The sequence below is a fragment of the Salvia miltiorrhiza genome, chromosome 1, assembly GCF_028751815.1.
Source record: "Salvia miltiorrhiza cultivar Shanhuang (shh) chromosome 1, IMPLAD_Smil_shh, whole genome shotgun sequence".
NCBI lineage: Eukaryota > Viridiplantae > Streptophyta > Magnoliopsida > Lamiales > Lamiaceae > Salvia > Salvia miltiorrhiza.
The window spans coordinates 36,995,022-37,007,917 of record NC_080387.1 but is presented as its reverse complement, the minus strand read 5'-3'; positions in this window follow the sequence as shown (position 1 = coordinate 37,007,917).

Sequence of the window (12,896 nt, the reverse complement as noted above, 5' to 3'; positions counted from 1 at the left end):
GTGCCATAAGTGCATACTTCTCCCTAGGGTTTAGATATTCCATTTAGGGTTTAGATTATCCATTTGGGGTTTAGATGTTCCATTTAGGGTTTAGATTATCCATTTAGGGTTTAGATGTTCCATTTAGGGTTTAAATGATGTTGTTGTTTCTGTATTTGTGCTGCACGTATGGCACTTATGGCACTATTAGTGCCATAAGTGCCAACGTAAATCCAAAATAAAACCAAAGTAAAATCTTGGCACTTATGGCACTAATAGTGCCATAAGTGCCTAACCCGACCCGGCACGCGACCCACGTGCCTGATCCTATCCGGTCCGCTTCATTAAGGGTAAAAACGTCCAAATCAATAAAAATGGCCAAATTTTGTGTTTTTTCAATGTGTGGCCATAAATTGTATTTTATGCTTCATTTTGGCTACTTCAAAATTTTTCTCTATCTAAAAACTATTAAATATCTAAAATTTTTATATTAGTATTCCACAAATCAATAAAATTTTATTTATATACATACACGAAAAATGGAAAATACATATTTTTGTAATTTTGAGGTTGTAATGATTATTGTAATATTATACTTCATGATATCCAACTCTCCAATTTCAATTTGAAAATATACTTGATTTACTTTAATATATATGACTTTCATGTTATAAATTCTATTTATATTCCCTAAAAAATTATCTTCGATCTAATGGGCAGACCAATTCAGGTTCCAACGAATATAATACTTTAATTGGGTTAAAATAAAAACCATCCTTAAGATAAGAATGTAGAACTAATCTATACCCTTAATCAATAATACTTGAATGGACACGATTTAAAATTTATTATATATTAATTTGCCCCTAATACCTACTGTATAATAGGAATAAAAAACTAATACCGAAAAAGACTATTTATCCCTTAAAAATCACAACAAAGTTGATCTCAAAATGCGAAATTAGATAAGTATCCTTAATTATTAAATCTACAAAAAAACAACATTTGAAATAGGATTTAATCATGTCGCCGCTAAGATGTAAAAATAGTAATTAGTTATAAGTTCTTACAATAAAATGGTTTTTATTTGAACCACCATATATATATATATATATATATATATATATATATATATATATATAATAACTATTAAATTCAATTGTTAACATTTATTCCTTCAAATATAAATAAATTGATTCCATTGTTCAAAAGTGCACTGGTGAACTTATACGATTGAATGAATTTAATCCTTTCTATCCTCCGATGCATTATCCGCTAATATTCATCTATGGAGATGACAGATTATAAATTCTCATTTATTCTAATTACTCCATTCTTATTTTCTTCAATTCTCATTCATTCTTATTTTTTTTCTATTTTTTTATCAATTTTCATATCTAAAAATCATTATATTAATATTACAACAAAATAAATTCTATCCTATGTGACGTCGTATAACACTCCATTCTAATTTTCCTCAATTCTCATTCTTTTTTTTTTCTAAATTTTAATCAGGTTCCATATACAAAAACCATTAAATATCTAAAAATCAGTATATATCTAAAAACTGTGAAATATCTAAAAATCATTATATTAATATTTCACAAATCAAGAAACAATTATTTATATCCATAACGCAATTAATAATGCATTTGATATAGAAATGTTCAAGAATAGAGCTATCTTAGCCCCTAATGAGATGGTTGATATGATAAATGATTACGTCATGTCTATAATGTCTACCAAATAAATGGTTTACCTAAGTTCATACATCATTTGCAAAGAAAATAGACAAATTGACCTCAATGAACAGGTATTCTCAGTTGAAAGTGTTCAGGATTGTCGAGTCATGAGATTAAATTGAAAGAGAAATGCATAATCACGCTGCTAAAAAATATGATCAATTTAATAAGCTTTGCAATGGCACCAGGTTGATAGTAACTAAACTTGGGGAACACGTAAGTGAAGGCAAACTCATTTTAGGAAAAAAATGCGCGTAAGAAGTTTTCTATAGTTAGAATGATTACAATTTCATCGCAACTCACTAAATTTCCAATTCGGTTCCAGAGAAGGCAATTCTCTATGAGTGTTTGTTTTGCTATGTTGAAAATAAATAAAAGTCGTGGATAATCATTTCAAATGTAGGTTTATACCTGTCGAAACCTATTTTTAGTTATGGACAACTCTATACGGCAATCTCAAAAGTCACTAAAAAAAGAGGTCATACTCAAGACGCAACAACTAACGTGGTGTATGATGAAATTTTCGATAGATTATGAGATAATTGCAAATTTAATAATTTATTCAAACTTTTAAAGTTTAAGTCATTAGTGATATTATCTAATTTATTATTATTTTTATTTTTATCTTTTTAATTACTGGTTCCAACTATAGACGTAATATAGTTACGTTTCAAATAATTGTTTCTATTTCTCTTTTAATATTTTTTGGATCGAAACTTTGCTTACATATAAATTTCATAAGATATTTAAATTAGGTCGGTCAATTTCAAATAAATATTATAATTTTTTACTTTAAAATAATTTCATTAAATTCTTTATTTTAGTGAAAAAAAATCATGAAACAAAAAATACATTAATAATTTCATAAATTTATATTTTAATTGACCTCGTCAAATTTCGATGGGTCACTTACTAGTTCTTATTAAAATCATCATGTCTTCCACCTACCATGATATTAGTCATTTCATGCCATTCTTAATTTTTTAAATTTAAGTTTTGACATGTATATTTATATGAAACATACATTATTATTATTATTATTATTATTATTATTATTATTATTATTATTATTATTATTATTATTATTATTATTATTATTATTATTATTATTATTATTATTATTATTATTATTATTATTTATTTATTTATTTTTTACTTAAAATGTATAAAATACTTTTTGAATAAAAAAGTAAAATATTATCAACTTTATATAAACAATAGTGTAATATATGGATTGAAATTGATGCAACACATTGCATAATCATATATAATACTCCATCCGTCCGTCAAAAGTGGGGCGCAATTACTATATCGGGCTGCAAAGAGTGTACCACTTTCCTTTTAAGGAAATGGTCCCACCATCCACTTTAATCTTTTAACCTTACAAACATTCTTTATTTACAAAAAAAACCCACTCCAAATTCAATCTCAACCACATATCTCATAAATTGGTGAGACCCTTTCTCCACTACATCAAAATCATAACCAATTTTATTAAATCCCGTGTTCAACTAAAGTGCCCCACTTTTGACGGACGAATGGAGTAAGATTATACATTTTTTTATTTAGTTTGTTCTCCTTCTTTCTTTCATGTTCTTATATAAGCAATAGTATAGTATATGGAATATTTTTTTCCCCCTTATTTATTGTACATTAACAATTACACTAACTAGTTGATTTTTTTTCTAACTTATATATACTAAAAAGATTGTGTCTAGATCATTAAAAATGTGTTTAACTAACGAATACAATAAATTTTTTAAAATATATTAAAATAACATATGCGTTTTATATGAAAAGAAAGAAATAACTAATAAAATATAAAAATATATCATTTGTAAAATTTATAGATATATATTTTTATGCTGAAATAATATTATTTTTAAATGAGAATTGATATGCTTACAACTTAACTATGTTATTTGAAATTTATGCTAAAATTTTATGTAATCCTTAATAATATTTAGTATTAATATAATTAAGTATTAATTAATTCAAGCGTTTAAGTTCTATAAAGTTAAAGAAAAAAAATAGAATTATAAATATTTAAATCTATCTACCGACGATCAATTTTTTTAATTTATAAGAAAAAAAGTGTTTATACTATAGAACTATATATTACATCCACAAAATTATCATTTTAATTTTTAAACTTGCAAATATTCTTCGTGAAATACATCAATAAAATATTTATCTACAAAATTATATTTATAATTTTTATACTTTTAAAGTGATGTAAAAGTAAATTAGTAAAATAAAATAATTTCATTCTATTCTCAAACTTTATTTCTAGCTACCAATCATAAGAATGAAATCAAACAAAGAATCAAAACTTCATTCCTTTTGTATTCCTTGTGCATACCAAACATAGGAATCACCTAAGATTTGTCATTCGTTTCACATCTTCATTCCATTCCTACTTCCATTTCATTCCACCCTCATTCAATTCTATCGTACCAATCACCTTCTTAAATTCTCTCCCTCTTTCATTTTTTTAGTTCAATTAACTTCAGTACTCTTTCTTATTTTTATTTTTAGTTGGGAGAGAGAAATTGGGATGGAATCTTGATTTCTTAGTTCTTTACGAAAAATGAATGCCATCAAACAAATTTTGTTGAAGTTACAAGTGCTACTAGATTGAAAACTAAAAGTTCCACTAATATATTGGAAAAAATTGTTATTTTGGTGTGTATTTTGTTTTTATAAATTTAATTTATGTATTATTGAAAATATTTTGTTTTCTAAAATCGAGTTATCGTATAAAATATGCACTCATCCCATTTTGAGTTATGTTTAAATTGGATTCAGTATGAGCAAGGATCATGAATCTATAAATATATATATTATAGGGAGAGGTTCTAATAAAAACCTCTATTAAAATGAGAATTAAGAACCTAATCTTGGCCTTTTAAATTTTAAATCTAATGGTTAGGATTGTTTCATTTATTAAATAACGCCTAATTAGGTATTCAAAATAGGAGGTGCCGTTTTTTTCTCTTTTTGTTAGTTTTAAGGTTAGTTTGGTAATTTGTATACAAATCATAATGAATTAATTAAGTAATTTCTCGTATATGCAATAATTCTTAACAACTAATAATTTATTAACCTATGCAACTCAACATACTTTTGTGCAATAGATTATTTACTATGCACTAATTCACTATTAAAATGCACTTAGACTAAACAATTAAAGCAAATGAACATCCCAATAGTCTTATTCAGGAATTTGTGTAACAATTCTTAACATCTATGTAACAACAAAATCTGTGTGTGCAATTCTTAACATCTATGCAACTGTGCATCTTAACATCTATGCATCTATGCATCCCAATAGTCTTATTCAAGTATTTTCGCAGAGTTATATTTGTGTTTTTTTGTTGTTAACAATATTTTTTTAGTTGCATATAATAAGGATATAGTTGCACAATCTGGTATTTTGTTGCATACGAACCACCAAACATATCTGTGCAACAACAAATTCAGCTAACTGTGCAAATAGTAATTTTCAATGCATAAATTCACACTTAAAATCTCTTATAATTAATATAAAACGGATGAAAATAAACAACACACAGTATTATCGAGTAACACATATTATTTTATGTGCAAAACTTAATAATTTATAATTTTTAAGCTATGCAACTGTCACGACCGGACTTAACTAAGGATAGGTAAGCCGGGAAACCGTGACTAGGGAAGGGAAATTAGGAGAGGGGACAGAAAGGGGTGATAAATAATTATAAATGAATTAAATTAAGATTTAGACTTCATATGAGAATAAGTCACACATATATATAGATAATAACGAGTAATCGGTCATGAGTATCCGATTTAAGTGTTTATACAATAACTTGATTTGACAATCCAACATAATAGGATAAACTGCATCATAACTGAGTGTTCGCAGCGGAAATGAGAACGTGATACATGTATGAAGACATGTATCGCCAAGAGTTTATTTAGTAAATATGACAAAGCTCCGCACGACACCCCATCATCACTCATCACTGCTCAACCTGCACATTTAGAAATACATGCAGGGCTGAGTACAAAGTACTCAGTAGACATATGCCGAAAATCATATACATACATAATAAATGTAAATTGTCATGCCATTTCAATAGTATAACCAAGGGTTTTTACTTAAAAAGGCCCTAAGCATACTAAATTCATTTGTGATTCTAAAGTTCGTCTGATCAGACTAAGTTCTTTTGTAATCTATCATATCTGAATCTGTATGCCGGAGAGGTGGCCACCTCTCACGGTCACTTGACCGGCCAACCCGCTAGATGACTCACGGTCACTGGTGTACACTAGCCAAGGCAGGATAGCTATCAACTGCTCAAGACTCGAATTCGATTACATGATAATTGGCAAAGCCATATCAGATAGATATCATACTGAAATTAAAACATTTTATGGCAAGACAATACTTGAAATAACTTCAACTCAAAGATTTTGTCATGAAATAACTTGCTTGAATGTAACATTTTAAACTCATTTGATATATATACGAAAGTAATGCCTACCTGATTGCAGTGTTTTGCTACTTAAGACAATGATTCTCTTTCCTTAGCGCGATAGGTTACTCAGGCGCTTTTGTTTATTTGAACCTTTGATAACACGAAACATATGTTCGAGTGAATAATAGAAAAGATAACAACAAATGCAGTGAATCACTATTCACTCATTTCTCTAACTACCCATATTTCCTTAAACGACTGTATCTAACTCATATACAATCGTTCTTCTTTTATCGAAATACTTCATGTACCTTTGAGGATGTAGGAAAGCCCATTTTATATTATTCCTTTATTTATCCATTATAAATAAAGAATAATTTATAAAATATTTTCCTTTTCCCCATTTAATAATGCCAATCAATATATATATATTGCTACTATTAAAAGAACTAATAAGTCATTAATAAATTCTAAATATTAATTCCTGATGAAAATTTCATTGTGAGATTTTAGGAACATTTGTAAAAATATTTTAAAATAATAAAAGGAGTTAACTATAAAAGAAATTTTCGAGAAGATCTAATAATTTTAATATTTTAACCATTTAATTAATAAATCTTTAATATTTCATTTATCAACTATTCCATCTAATATAATTTTACCAACAAGTTCTCATGAAATCTTTCTCAGAATATTTATATATCTCAATAGCTCATTTATAAACTAAAAGTGATATTTTATCAACAATAAAACTTTAAAATCCTTAATAAGAATTATTTAGAAACATTTCAATCTCAACAAAACTGTATAGATTCAACTTCAACTAATAAACTGCTTTTACTCCGAACTCGTATGGAGTCGAATTTTATATCAATAGAAACCTCTTTGAGTCTAGTTTAATTGAAAAAAAAGTATGTTGAAAAACTCCAAGTAGTTTAAGAGATATAGCGATTTTCCCATCGCCTACCAGATTCGGCAGTTTCTGCCAACTGAAAGTCCAGATTTTTGAAAAATAGCAAACGTTACCTGAATGAGCTCAAATTTTATATGTAGATAGCTAACACATATATCTTCATAGAATAAAAATTTGAGAGCTAAATATCAACATATGGTTACTGAAATAATTAACTTAATCATCTGCCTCACGACAGTTTTAGCAGATACGGGCAGTAGACTTCTCGAATTTTAAAAGGGTAGTAAACGAAGTTCAAATGATATGAAACTTTGTACGAATATTTACCACACTCCCATCTATACCCCAGAAATTTCTCATAATATAATAGAAACGGGAATGCATCGAAATAAGGGCGTCAACTTACCCTTGTCCAAGTGAGCACTAATGGAAGTTGTTCGCCGGGGTTTTTTTTTGGTCGTCGTTCCGCGATGGGGTTTAGCCGCGAAGGTCTACGACTTAGTTTTCCTCGTGCGAGATAGATCAGGCTACACAACGGTGGTTTCTCGATCCTTTTTCGTCGTAAGGATAGTGAGAAACGAAGGCCGTAAGTTGGCCGGTGGCTAAGTCGGGAATTCGACGTTGGCCTCCGAAGGATATTGTGGCCTTTGGTCGGGAAAATATAGAGAAGGTTTCGGCCTTTCGATTGTTGGGTTTGGTAGCCTAAAGATGGAGGAACGAGTACACGTTCTCGGTTCAGAGCCTAGTGGCCGGTCGACGAAGAAATGGCCCGGCGAAGGGAGCTCACTTGAGCTCTTGCAAGTAAAACAAATCTCCTAAACTCTCTCTTGCTCGCTGCACTTCTTCCTTCTGCAGAACTCTCCTCAATTTATAGAGGAGTTTCTGCAGACAACAGAATCAAAATGGTGGAAATTTTGGTACCTGGAGTTGCAACTTTTGAAGATTTGATCGTTGAAATTTACATCCTTTGACAATTGTGATCTTACCGTGAAATTTCTTTCTCGGCGTGCTGAAGCTTTTGAAAATTGTGGATATTGGCGTGATTTTCTTCTCCTACAGGAGACTTTGGGGTGTGATGGAGTTCAGATATACTACAGGAAGGAATCTGCAATCTTTACAATCTCCTTCTGCAGTAATGGTGTATTGGAGGGGAAGGTGAATAGTATAGGGAATAGTGTAGGGAATAGTGTAGGAAATAGTGTAGGAATTGATGTGTTGGATGAAAAATCGAGACATACGTGTAGTGCCGTGATCTAGTTTCTCCTAGTTCCTGTAATAATTCTCCAATTCTCGTTTAATAAATACTCGTCGTATTTATATAAATTAAATCCTCAATCTTGAGATTTAATACGTGAAAGTCGGAATTAATTCGCGACTTAATACCTTAACTCATATAATGCGAAATAATAAAATTATTATGCATATGATCTCAAGTTATAATTCTAGCAATTTGATTTAAATAACACGATTTATAAAATCGGTTATAAATCTAAATTTTCTAATAATATTGATTAAATCAATAAACTGGTAAAACAAAGTCTCAAACGTATAGTTAAACCAATAAATTTAATTATTGGTTTCATTCATGACTGAATATTAAATCGCAGCTCTGTATCTCTTATACAGACTTTTGCTGAAATAATATTATCTGAACAAAATAATCACCATAAATAATTAAAAGAATTTTATAACTAATGCACATATTTAATCTAATATGTATTTAAAAGAGCGGGGCATCACATACTACCCCCCTTAAAATAAATTTCGTCCCGAAATTTGCATACCTTCGTTAAACAACTCTGGATATTTTTCTTTCATCTTGTCTTCGAGCTCCCACGTAGCTTCTTCTTGTCCATGGTGCCTCCAAAGAACTTTCACTGAGGTGATTGATTTATTTCGGAGTTGTTGCACCTTTTTATCTAAAATCGCTTCGGGTCTTTCTTCATAGCTCAGGTCTGGATTAAGGATCATCTCATTTTGGTGTATCACGTGCTTTGGATCGAAAACGTACTTCCTAAGTTGTGATACGTGGAAAACATTATGGACATTTCCTAGACTTGGCGGTAATGCCAGCCTGTAAGCCACTGGGCCTATTCTTTCTAGGATCTCATAGGGTCCTATAAATCGGGGTCTAAGTTTCCCTTTAACTCCGAACCTAATGATCCCTTTTGATGGGGAAACTTTCAGAAAGACTTTTTCTCCATTCTCAAATTGTAAGTCAGTTCGGCGTTTATCAGCATATGACTTTTGTCTATCCTGGGCCTCCTTAATCCTCTGTCGGATTTGGCGAACGATTTCAATCATTTCACCTATTGTGTCTGGCCCTAGGATTTTTCTCTCGCCCACTTCATCCCAATAAAGTGGCGATCTACACTTTCTCCCATACAGTGCTTCGTAGGGTGCCATAGCGATAGTCGCTTGGTGACTATTATTATATGCAAACTCGATGAGTGGCAAAATGTGCTCCCAGTTTTCACCCTGGTCTAGCACTACTGTCCTCAGCATATCCTCCAATGTTTGAATCGTTCTTTCAGACTGACCATCTGTCTGTGGGTGAAAAGCTGTACTAAAATTCAATCTTGTGCCCAGTTCTTTTTGTAAACTGATCCAGAATCTGGATGTGAACTTGGAATCTCTGTCCGATGTAATTGACTTTGGCACTCCGTGCAAACGCACAATTTCTCTAACATAAAGTTGAGCTAACTTGTCGGATCCATGGGTGATTGGGATTGGTATAAAGTGCGCACACTTCGTAAGTCTGTCCACAATGACCCATATGGCCGTGTTACCTCGCTTGGATCTTGGCAATCCTGTGACGAAGTCCATTGCTATATCATCCCATTTCCATTCTGGTATCTCCAAGGGTTGTAGTTCCCCGTAAGGCCTTTGGTGTAAGGCTTTCACTTGCTGGCAAGCAAGACATCGTTCAACAAACGAGGCTACATCTCGTTTCATTCCTTCCCACCAGAAATTCTCTTTTAGATCTTGATACATCTTAGTACTTCCCGGGTGGGCAGTATAAGGGGTATCATGGGCTTCGCTCAAGATTTTATTCTTAAGTTCTTCATCTTGAGGAATGCATATCCTTCCTTCAAAGAGTATGGCATTGTCTGGTGCTTCTTGGAAATCTTTGAGATCTCCTAATCTTATCTTTTCCCGTAATTTTTCCATCTTCTCATCCTTTCTTTGTGCTTCTAGCACCATTTTTCTTAAACTAGGTATTGTCTCAACAACGCCTGCTATAGTTCCAGGTGGTTTAATCACTTCTATCTTCATCTTGTCAAATTCTTTTATAAGCTCAACTTCTCTCGTGAGAAGATGTCCTAATTTTGACGAGACTTTTCGGCTTAATGCGTCGGCTACTACATTAGCCTTGCCTGGGTGGTAGTTAATACCACAGTCATAGTCCTTTACTAATTCGAGCCATCTCCTTTGTCTCATGTTTAGATCTTTTTGCTCGAAAAAGTACTTCAGACTTTTGTGATCAGTAAAAATCTCACACCTAACTCCATATAGGTGATGTCTCCAGATTTTTAATGCATGTACTACTGCAGCTAGTTCCAGATCATGAGTCGGATAATTCAACTCATGAGGTCTAAGTTGTCGTGATGCATATGCTATTACCTTGCCATCTTGCATCAACACGCAACCTAGTCCATTTTTGGACGCATCCGTGTAGATTACATATTCTTTGTCTGGTTCGGGGACTGCTAAAACCGGCGCAGTAGTTAGCATCTTCTTGAGTTTTTGGAAACTCTCCTCACACTCGTCCGTCCAAGTATACTTGATCCCCTTCTTGAGCAGTTGCGTCATTGGCCTTGCTATTTTCGAAAATCCTTCAATAAACCTTCGATAATAGCCAGCCAATCCTAAGAAACTCCTGATCTCGCTTGGATTTGTTGGCGACTTCCATTCTTGTACTGCTTCCACTTTAGCAGGATCTACCTTGATTCCTTCTGATGATACGATGTGTCCTAGAAATGTGACTTCTCTCAGCCAAAACTCGCATTTGCTGAATTTGGCGTAGAGTCGTTCATTCCTTAGCGTTTGTAGAGTGGTCCTCAAATGCTCTTTATGTTCTTCTTCATTTTTGGAGTAGATGAGGACGTCATCTATGAACACTAAGACGAACTTGTCCAAGTAGGGGTGAAAAACCCTATTCATGAGATCCATGAATACAGCTGGTGCATTTGTTAGCCCGAATGGCATAACTACGAACTCGTAGTGGCCATACCTTGTTCGAAAAGCTGTTTTGGGTATATCTTCTTGTCTGACCTTCAGTTGATGATAGCCAGATCTCAAGTCGATTTTTGAAAATACACTCGCACCCCTAAGTTGGTCAAACAAATCCTCTATCCTTGGCAAAGGATATTTGTTCTTGAGTGTTAGCTTGTTCAGCTCTCTATAGTCAATGCACATTCTCAAGGTGCCATCTTTCTTTTTGACAAACAAAACTGGTGCTCCCCATGGGGATACACTAGGTCTGATGAAACCTAGGTCCAGTAGTTCCTGCAATTGAATTTTTAGTTCCTCCAATTCTTTTGGAGCCATCCTATACGGTGCCTTTGATACTGGCGCCGCTCCCGGTTCTAAGTCTATGGTAAATTCCACTTGCCTATTAGGTGGCAATCCTGGCAAGTCTTCTGGAAACACATCACGGAATTCTCGTACGATATCCACATCTTCAATTGCTCTTTTTGTCTCAGCTTTCCCGTTTAGGTACACGAGGAATGCCTGAGAGTCCTTCTTATTCATCATCTTTCTTGCTTGTAGGGTGGATATAATTGGTATTCTCCTACCCATTCTTATCCCGTGAAATTCCCAAGCATTTTTCTCTGGAAATTTGAAAGAGATCTTCCGCTCCTTGCATAAGATTGTAGCGTAGTTTTCAGCTAGCCAATCCATTCCTAGGATTATATCAACGTCCGACATCGGTATAACATATACGTTGTTTGCTATGACCTCTAGTGATCCTATGTTCAATTCTAAGTTCGAGCAAACATGCGTTACTGTCATTGTTCCTCCTATTGGTGAAGAGATACTCATGTCCTGATTAGATCTTTCTATTTTGAGTCCTAGGGTGTCCACACATGCACTTGCAATGAAAGAATGTGAAGCACCCGTATCAAATAGAAGTACAACAGGTGTGTTGAGTAGCATGCCCATACCTGCCAGGTTTCCCTGGTTTTTCTCGGGCTGGTTCTGTTTGATAGCATAGGCTCTTGCGTGATACGGTTGCATCTTTTGTTGCTGCTGACGTGGCTGTGGTTGTGGCAGCTGTGGTTGATGTGATTGTTGAGGCTGCGGCAATTGCAGATGACGTGGCTGGGGTAGCGCTTGGATAGCTCTCAGATGTGGGGCTTGGAATGGTGGGTTTGGCCTTAAGCTCATCCCGTGTTGCTTATTTGGGCAACGATTTGCATAATGCCCCTTCTGGTTACAGATGTAACAACTATCACTGCCAGCCTTGCAGATTCCACCATGGTTTTTGTTGCACTTTGGGCAGGGTGAAGTTTTCTGTTGGTTGTTCCCCGCCTGATTAGGAGCAACTTGCCTTCCAAAGCCCTGTTGCTGGGGTGGTTGTCCCTGCCATGGTTTCTTCTCAGTTTGGCCATTGTAATTGCCTTCCCATTTTCGTTTCCCTTTGTAGTTCTGGGATTGGGCTTGTGGGGGTGGTGGCATAGGTGTTGCCACTGGTCTTTCCCATGGCATTGCTGCCTCAATGTCTAGAGCTCTACTGAGGGATTCAGTATACGATAACCCTCCATGACTAGCCAAAGCCATCCTGATTTCATGCCT